This window comes from Giraffa tippelskirchi, chromosome 11 (genome assembly GCF_054371585.1).
Source record: "Giraffa tippelskirchi isolate mGirTip1 chromosome 11, T2T-mGirTip1v1.2.pri, whole genome shotgun sequence".
NCBI lineage: Eukaryota > Metazoa > Chordata > Mammalia > Artiodactyla > Giraffidae > Giraffa > Giraffa tippelskirchi.
In genome coordinates this window covers 71,762,590-71,771,288 of record NC_137285.1, presented here as the reverse complement: position 1 = coordinate 71,771,288, position 8,699 = coordinate 71,762,590, and positions in this window count along the sequence as shown.

Here is an 8,699-nt window from a genome sequence, read left to right as displayed (position 1 = left end):
CCGGGCGACGGGCGCGCGCTGGCGGCTCGGCGCCAGAGGTCGCGAGTGCGAGAGGCCCGGCCGACAGCTGGACCCGCGGGCACCGCCAGCTCGGCGGCAGAGTGAGGGAAGTAGGGAGGAGGGGCGGAGTCCCTGCCAGGCGGGCGACAAGCGCGCGCTGGCGGCTCGGCGGCAGAGGTCGCGAGTGCGAGAGGCCCGGCCGACAGGTGGACACGCGGGCACCGCCAGCTCGGCGGCAGAGTGAGGGAAGGGGGGGAGGGGCAGACAGCCTGACAACCGGGCGACGGGCGCGCGCTGGCGCCTCGGCGGGCGAGGTCGCGAGTGGGAGAGGCCCTGCCCGCAGGTGGACACGCGGGCACCCGCAGCTCGTCGAGAGTTAGGGAAGGGGGGAAGTCAGGGAAGGGGGGGAGGGGATAGAACCCCGTCGGGCTCGTCGACCCGCGGCTCCTGGCGGCTCTGCGGCCGAGTTAGGGGAGGAGTGGGGGAGGGGCAGACAGCCTGACAGCCGGGCGACGGGCGCGCGCTGGCGGCTCGGCGGGCGAGGTCGCGAGTGGGAGAGGCCCTGCCCGCAGTTGGACCCGCGGGCACCCGCAGCTCGTCGACAGGGTTAGGGAAGGGGGGGAGGGGATAGAGCCCCGTCGGGCTCGTCGACCCGCGGCTCCTGGCGGCTCTGCTGCCGAGTTAGGGAAGGGGGGGGAGGGGCAGACTCCCTGCCAGGCGGGCGACGCGCGCGCGCTGGCGGCTGGGCGCCATAGGTCGCGAGTGCGAGAGGCCCGGCCGACAGGTGGACACGCGGGCACCGCCAGCTCGGCGGCAGAGTGAGGGAAGGGGGGGAGGGGCAGACACCCTGACAACCGGGCGACGGGCGCGCGCTGGCGGCTCGGCGGGCGAGGTCGCGAGTGGGAGAGGCCCGGCCGACAGCTGGACCCGCGGGCACCGCCAGCTCGGCGGCAGAGTGAGGGAAGGAGGGAGGAGGGGCGGAGTCCCTGCCAGGCGGGCGACGCGTGCCCGCTGGCGGCTCGGCGCCAGAGGTCGCGAGTGCGAGAGGCCCGGCCGACAGGTGGACACGCGGGCACCGCCAGCTCGGCGGCAGAGTGAGGGAAGGGGGGGAGGGGCAGACAGCCTGACAACCGGGCGACGGGCGCGCGCTGGCGCCTCGGCTGGCGAGGTCGCGAGTGGGAGAGGCCCTGCCCGCAGGTGGACACGCGGGCACCCGCAGCTCGTCGAGAGTTAGGGAAGGGGGGAAGTCAGGGAAGGGGGGGAGGGGATAGAACCCCGTCGGGCTCGTCGACCCGCGGCTCCTGGCGGCTCTGCGGCCGAGTTAGGGGAGGAGTGGGGGAGGGGCAGACAGCCTGACAGCCGGGCGACGGGCGCGCGCTGGCGGCTCGGCGGGCGAGGTCGCGAGTGGGAGAGGCCCTGCCCGCAGGTGGACCCGCGGGCACCCGCAGCTCGTCGACAGGGTTAGGGAAGGGGGGGAGTCAGGGAAGGGGGGGAGGGGCAGACAGCCTGACAGCCGGGCGACGGGCGCGCGCTGGCGGCTCGGTGGGCGAGGTCGCGAGTGGGAGAGGCCCTGCCCGCAGGTGCACCCGCGGGCACCCGCAGCTCGTCGACAGGGTTAGGGAAGGGGGGGAATTAGGGAAGGGGGGGAGGGGCTAGAACCCCTTCGGGCTCGTCGACCCGCGGCTCCAAGCGGCTCTGCGGCCGAGTTAGGGGAGGAGGGGGGGAGGGGCAGACAGCCTGACAGCCGCGCGACGGGCGCGCGCTGCCGGCTCGGCGGGCGAGGTCGCGAGTGGGAGAGGCCCTGCCCGCAGGTGGACCCGCGGGCACCCGCAGCTCGTCGACAGGGTTAGGGAAGGGGCGGAGGGGATAGAGCCCCGTCGGGCTCGTCGACCCGCGGCTCCTGGCGGCTCTGCGGCCGAGTTAGGGAAGGGGGGGGAGGGGCAGACTCCCTGCCAGGCGGGCGACGCGCGCGCGCTGGCGGCTGGGCGCCATAGGTCGCGAGTGCGAGAGGCCCGGCCGACAGGTGGACACGCGGGCACCGCCAGCTCGGCGGCAGAGTGAGGGAAGGGGGGGGAGGGGCAGACACCCTGACACCCGGGCGACGGGCGCGCGCTGGCGGCTCGGCGGGCGAGGTCGCGAGTGGGAGAGGCCCGGCCGACAGCTGGACCCGCGGGCACCGCCAGCTCGGCGGCAGAGTTAGGGAAGGATGGAGGAGGGGCGGAGTCCCTGCCAGGCGGGCGACGCGCGCGCGCTGGCGGCTCGGCGGCAGAGGTCGCGAGTGCGAGAGGCCCGGCCGACAGGTGGACACGCGGGCACCGCCAGCTCGGCGGCAGAGTGAGGGAAGGGGGGGAGGGGCAGACAGCCTGACAACCGGGCGACGGGCGCGCGCTGGCGCCTCGGCTGGCGAGGTCGCGAGTGGGAGAGGCCCTGCCCGCAGGTGGACACGCGGGCACCCGCAGCTCGTCGAGAGTTAGGGAAGGGGGGAAGTCAGGGAAGGGGGGGAGGGGATAGAACCCCGTCGGGCTCGTCGACCCGCGGCTCCTGGCGGCTCTGCGGCCGAGTTAGGGGAGGAGTGGGGGAGGGGCAGACAGCCTGACAGCCGGGCGACGGGCACGCGCTGGCGGCTCGGCGGGCGAGGTCGCGAGTGGGAGAGGCCCGGCCGGCAGGTGGACCCGCAGGCACCCGCAGCTCGTCGACAGGGTTAGGGAAGGGGGGGAGGGGATAGAGCCCCGTCGGGCTCGTCGACCCGCGGCTCCTGGCGGCTCTGCGGCCGAGTTAGGGGAGGAGGGGGGGAGGGGCAGTCAGCCTGACAGCCGGGGGACGCGCGCGCGCTGCCGGCTCGGCGGGCGAGGTCGCGAGTGGGAGAGGCCCGGCAGACAGGTGGACACGCGGGCACCGCCAGCTCGTCGACAGAGTGAGGGAAGGAGGGAGGAGGGGCAGAGTCCCTGCCAGGCTGGCGACGCGCGCGTGCCGGCGTCTCGGCGGCAGGGGTCGCGAGTGCGAGAGGCCCGGCCGACAGGTGGACCCGCGGGCACCGCCAGCTCGTCGACAGAGTGAGGGAAGGAGGGAGGAGGGGCGGAGTCCCTGCCAGGCGGGCGACGCGCGCGCGCTGGCGGCTCGGCGGCAGAGGTCGCGAGTGCGAGAGGCCCGGCCGACAGGTGGACACGCGGGCACCGCCAGCTCGGCGGCAGAGTGAGGGAAGGAGGGAGGAGGGGCGGAGTCCCTGCCAGGCGGGCGACGCGCGCGCGCTGGCGGCTCGGCGACAGAGGTCGCGAGTGCGAGAGGCCCGGCCGACAGGTGGACACGCGGGCACCGCCAGCTCGGCGGCAGAGTGAGGGAAGGGGGGGAGGGGCAGACAGCCTGACAACCGGGCGACGGGCGCGCGCTGGCGCCTCGGCTGGCGAGGTCGCGAGTGGGAGAGGCCCTGCCCGCAGGTGGACACGCGGGCACCCGCAGCTCGTCGAGAGTTAGGGAAGGGGGGAAGTCAGGGAAGGGGGGGGAGGGGATAGAACCCCGTCGGGCTCGTCGACCCGCGGCTCCTGGCGGCTCTGCGGCCGAGTTAGGGGAGGAGTGGGGGAGGGGCAGACAGCCTGACAGCCGGGCGACGGGCGCGCGCTGGCGGCTCGGCGGGCGAGGTCGCGAGTGGGAGAGGCCCTGCCCGCAGGTGGACCCGCGGGCACCCGCAGCTCGTCGACAGGGTTAGGGAAGGGGGGGAGTCAGGGAAGGGGGGGAGGGGCAGACAGCCTGACAGCCGGGCGACGGGCGCGCGCTGCCGGCTCGGCGGGCGAGGTCGCGAGTGGGAGAGGCCCTGCCCGCAGGTGCACCCGCGGGCACCCGCAGCTCGTCGACAGGGTTAGGGAAGGGGGGGAGTTAGGGAAGGGGGGGAGGGGCTAGAACCCCGTCGGGCTCGTCGACCCGCGGCTCCAAGCGGCTCTGCGGCCGAGTTAGGGGAGGAGGGGGGGAGGGGCAGACAGCCTGACAGCCGGGCGACGGGCGCGCGCTGCCGGCTCGGCGGGCGAGGTCGCGAGTGGGAGAGGCCCTGCCCGCAGGTGGACCCGCGGGCACCCGCAGCTCGTCGACAGGGTTAGGGAAGGGGGGGAGGGGATAGAGCCCCGTCGGGCTCGTCGACCCGCGGCTCCTGGCGGCTCTGCGGCCGAGTTAGGGAAGGGGGGGGAGGGGCAGACTCCCTGCCAGGCGGGCGACGCGCGCGCGCTGGCGGCTGGGCGCCATAGGTCGCGAGTGCGAGAGGCCCGGCCGACAGGTGGACACGCGGGCACCGCCAGCTCGGCGGCAGAGTGAGGGAAGGGGGGGAGGGGCAGACACCCTGACACCCGGGCGACGGGCGCGCGCTGGCGGCTCGGCGGGCGAGGTCGCGAGTGGGAGAGGCCTGGCCGACAGCTGGACCCGCGGGCACCGCCAGCTCGGCGGCAGAGTGAGGGAAGGAGGGAGGAGGGGCGGAGTCCCTGCCAGGCGGGCGACGCGCGCGCGCTGGCGGCTCGGCGGCAGAGGTCGCGAGTGCGAGAGGCCCGGCCGACAGGTGGACACGCGGGCACCGCCAGCTCGGCGGCAGAGTGAGGGAAGGGGGGGAGGGGCAGACAGCCTGACAACCGGGCGACGGGCGCGCGCTGGCGCCTCGGCGGGCGAGGTCGCGAGTGGGAGAGGCCCTGCCCGCAGGTGGACACGCGGGCACCCGCAGCTCGTCGAGAGTTAGGGAAGGGGGGAAGTCAGGGAAGGGGGGGAGGGGATAGAACCCCGTCGGGCTCGTCGACCCGCGGCTCCTGGCGGCTCTGCGGCCGAGTTAGGGGAGGAGGGGGGGAGGGGCAGACAGCCTGACAGCCGGGCGACGGGCGCGCGCTGGCGGCTCGGCGGGCGAGGTCGCGAGTGGGAGAGGCCCTGCCCGCAGGTGGACCCGCGGGCACCCGCAGCTCGTCGACAGGGTTAGGGAAGGGGGGGAGGGGATAGAGCCCCGTCGGGCTCGTCGACCCGCGGCTCCTGGCGGCTCTGCGGCCGAGTTAGGGAAGGGGGGGGAGGGGCAGACTCCCTGCCAGGCGGGCGACGCGCGCGCGCTGGCGGCTGGGCGCCATAGGTCGCGAGTGCGAGAGGCCCGGCCGACAGGTGGACACGCGGGCACCGCCAGCTCGGCGGCAGAGTGAGGGAAGTGGGGGGAGGGGCAGACACCCTGACACCCGGGCGACGAGCGCGCGCTGGCGGCTCGGCGGGCGAGGTCGCGAGTGGGAGAGGCCCGGCCGACAGCTGGACCCGCGGGCACCGCCAGCTCGGCGGCAGAGTGAGGGAAGGAGGGAGGAGGGGCGGAGTCCCTGCCAGGCGGGCGACGCGCGCGCGCTGGCGGCTCGGCGGCAGAGGTCGCGAGTGCGAGAGGCCCGGCCGACAGGTGGACACGCGGGCACCGCCAGCTCGGCGGCAGAGTGAGGGAAGGAGGGAGGAGGGGCGGAGTCCCTGCCAGGCGGGCGACGCGCGCGCGCTGGCGGCTCGGCGGCAGAGGTCGCGAGTGCGAGAGGCCCGGCCGACAGGTGGACACGCGGGCACCGCCAGCTCGGCGGCAGAGTGAGGGAAGGAGGGAGGAGCAGCAGACACCCTGACACCCGGGCGACGGGCGCGCGCTGCCGGCTCGGCGCCAGAGGTCGCGAGTGCGAGAGGCCCGGCCGACAGCTGGACCCGCGGGCACCGCCAGCTCGGCGGCAGAGTGAGGGAAGTAGGGAGGAGGGGCGGAGTCCCTGCCAGGCGGGCGACAAGCGCGCGCTGGCGGCTCGGCGGCAGAGGTCGCGAGTGCGAGAGGCCCGGCCGACAGGTGGACACGCGGGCACCGCCAGCTCGGCGGCAGAGTGAGGGAAGGGGGGGAGGGGCAGACAGCCTGACAACCGGGCGACGGGCGCGCGCTGCCGGCTCGGCGGGCGAGGTCGCGAGTGGGAGAGGCCCTGCCCGCAGGTGGACCCGCGGGCACCCGCAGCTCGTCGACAGGGTTAGGGAAGGGGGGGAGGGGATAGAGCCCCGTCGGGCTCGTCGACCCGCGGCTCCTGGCGGCTCTGCGGCCGAGTTAGGGAAGGGGGGGGAGGGGCAGACTCCCTGCCAGGCGGGCGACGCGCGCGCGCTGGCGGCTGGGCGCCATAGGTCGCGAGTGCGAGAGGCCCGGCCGACAGGTGGACACGCGGGCACCGCCAGCTCGGCGGCAGAGTGAGGGAAGGGGGGGAGGGGCAGACACCCTGACACCCGGGCGACGGGCGCGCGCTGGCGGCTCGGCGGGCGAGGTCGCGAGTGGGAGAGGCCTGGCCGACAGCTGGACCCGCGGGCACCGCCAGCTCGGCGGCAGAGTGAGGGAAGGAGGGAGGAGGGGCGGAGTCCCTGCCAGGCGGGCGACGCGCGCGCGCTGGCGGCTCGGCGGCAGAGGTCGCGAGTGCGAGAGGCCCGGCCGACAGGTGGACACGCGGGCACCGCCAGCTCGGCGGCAGAGTGAGGGAAGGGGGGGAGGGGCAGACAGCCTGACAACCGGGCGACGGGCGCGCGCTGGCGCCTCGGCGGGCGAGGTCGCGAGTGGGAGAGGCCCTGCCCGCAGGTGGACACGCGGGCACCCGCAGCTCGTCGAGAGTTAGGGAAGGGGGGAAGTCAGGGAAGGGGGGGAGGGGATAGAACCCCGTCGGGCTCGTCGACCCGCGGCTCCTGGCGGCTCTGCGGCCGAGTTAGGGGAGGAGGGGGGGAGGGGCAGACAGCCTGACAGCCGGGCGACGGGCGCGCGCTGCCGGCTCGGCGGGCGAGGTCGCGAGTGGGAGAGGCCCTGCCCGCAGGTGGACCCGCGGGCACCCGCAGCTCGTCGACAGGGTTAGGGAAGGGGGGGAGGGGATAGAGCCCCGTCGGGCTCGTCGACCCGCGGCTCCTGGCGGCTCTGCGGCCGAGTTAGGGAAGGGGGGGGAGGGGCAGACTCCCTGCCAGGCGGGCGACGCGCGCGCGCTGGCGGCTGGGCGCCATAGGTCGCGAGTGCGAGAGGCCCGGCCGACAGGTGGACACGCGGGCACCGCCAGCTCGGCGGCAGAGTGAGGGAAGGGGGGGGAGGGGCAGACACCCTGACACCCGGGCGACGGGCGCGCGCTGGCGGCTCGGCGGGCGAGGTCGCGAGTGGGAGAGGCCCGGCCGACAGCTGGACCCGCGGGCACCGCCAGCTCGGCGGCAGAGTGAGGGAAGGAGGGAGGAGGGGCGGAGTCCCTGCCAGGCGGGCGACGCGCGCGCGCTGGCGGCTCGGCGGCAGAGGTCGCGAGTGCGAGAGGCCCGGCCGACAGGTGGACACGCGGGCACCGCCAGCTCGGCGGCAGAGTGAGGGAAGGAGGGAGGAGGGGCAGACACCCTGACACCCGGGCGACGGGCGCGCGCTGGCGGCTCGGCGCCAGAGGTCGCGAGTGCGAGAGGCCCGGCCGACAGCTGGACCCGCGGGCACCGCCAGCTCGGCGGCAGAGTGAGGGAAGTAGGGAGGAGGGGCGGAGTCCCTGCCAGGCGGGCGACAAGCGCGCGCTGGCGGCTCGGCGGCAGAGGTCGCGAGTGCGAGAGGCCCGGCCGACAGGTGGACACGCGGGCACCGCCAGCTCGGCGGCAGAGTGAGGGAAGGGGGGGAGGGGCAGACAGCCTGACAACCGGGCGACGGGCGCGCGCTGGCGCCTCGGCGGGCGAGGTCGCGAGTGGGAGAGGCCCTGCCCGCAGGTGGACACGCGGGCACCCGCAGCTCGTCGAGAGTTAGGGAAGGGGGGAAGTCAGGGAAGGGGGGGAGGGGATAGAACCCCGTCGGGCTCGTCGACCCGCGGCTCCTGGCGGCTCTGCGGCCGAGTTAGGGGAGGAGTGGGGGAGGGGCAGACAGCCTGACAGCCGGGCGACGGGCGCGCGCTGGCGGCTCGGCGGGCGAGGTCGCGAGTGGGAGAGGCCCTGCCCGCAGTTGGACCCGCGGGCACCCGCAGCTCGTCGACAGGGTTAGGGAAGGGGGGGAGGGGATAGAGCCCCGTCGGGCTCGTCGACCCGCGGCTCCTGGCGGCTCTGCTGCCGAGTTAGGGAAGGGGGGGGAGGGGCAGACTCCCTGCCAGGCGGGCGACGCGCGCGCGCTGGCGGCTGGGCGCCATAGGTCGCGAGTGCGAGAGGCCCGGCCGACAGGTGGACACGCGGGCACCGCCAGCTCGGCGGCAGAGTGAGGGAAGGGGGGGAGGGGCAGACACCCTGACAACCGGGCGACGGGCGCGCGCTGGCGGCTCGGCGGGCGAGGTCGCGAGTGGGAGAGGCCCGGCCGACAGCTGGACCCGCGGGCACCGCCAGCTCGGCGGCAGAGTGAGGGAAGGAGGGAGGAGGGGCGGAGTCCCTGCCAGGCGGGCGACGCGTGCCCGCTGGCGGCTCGGCGCCAGAGGTCGCGAGTGCGAGAGGCCCGGCCGACAGGTGGACACGCGGGCACCGCCAGCTCGGCGGCAGAGTGAGGGAAGGGGGGGAGGGGCAGACAGCCTGACAACCGGGCGACGGGCGCGCGCTGGCGCCTCGGCTGGCGAGGTCGCGAGTGGGAGAGGCCCTGCCCGCAGGTGGACACGCGGGCACCCGCAGCTCGTCGAGAGTTAGGGAAGGGGGGAAGTCAGGGAAGGGGGGGAGGGGATAGAACCCCGTCGGGCTCGTCGACCCGCGGCTCCTGGCGGCTCTGCGGCCGAGTTAGGGGAGGAGTGGGG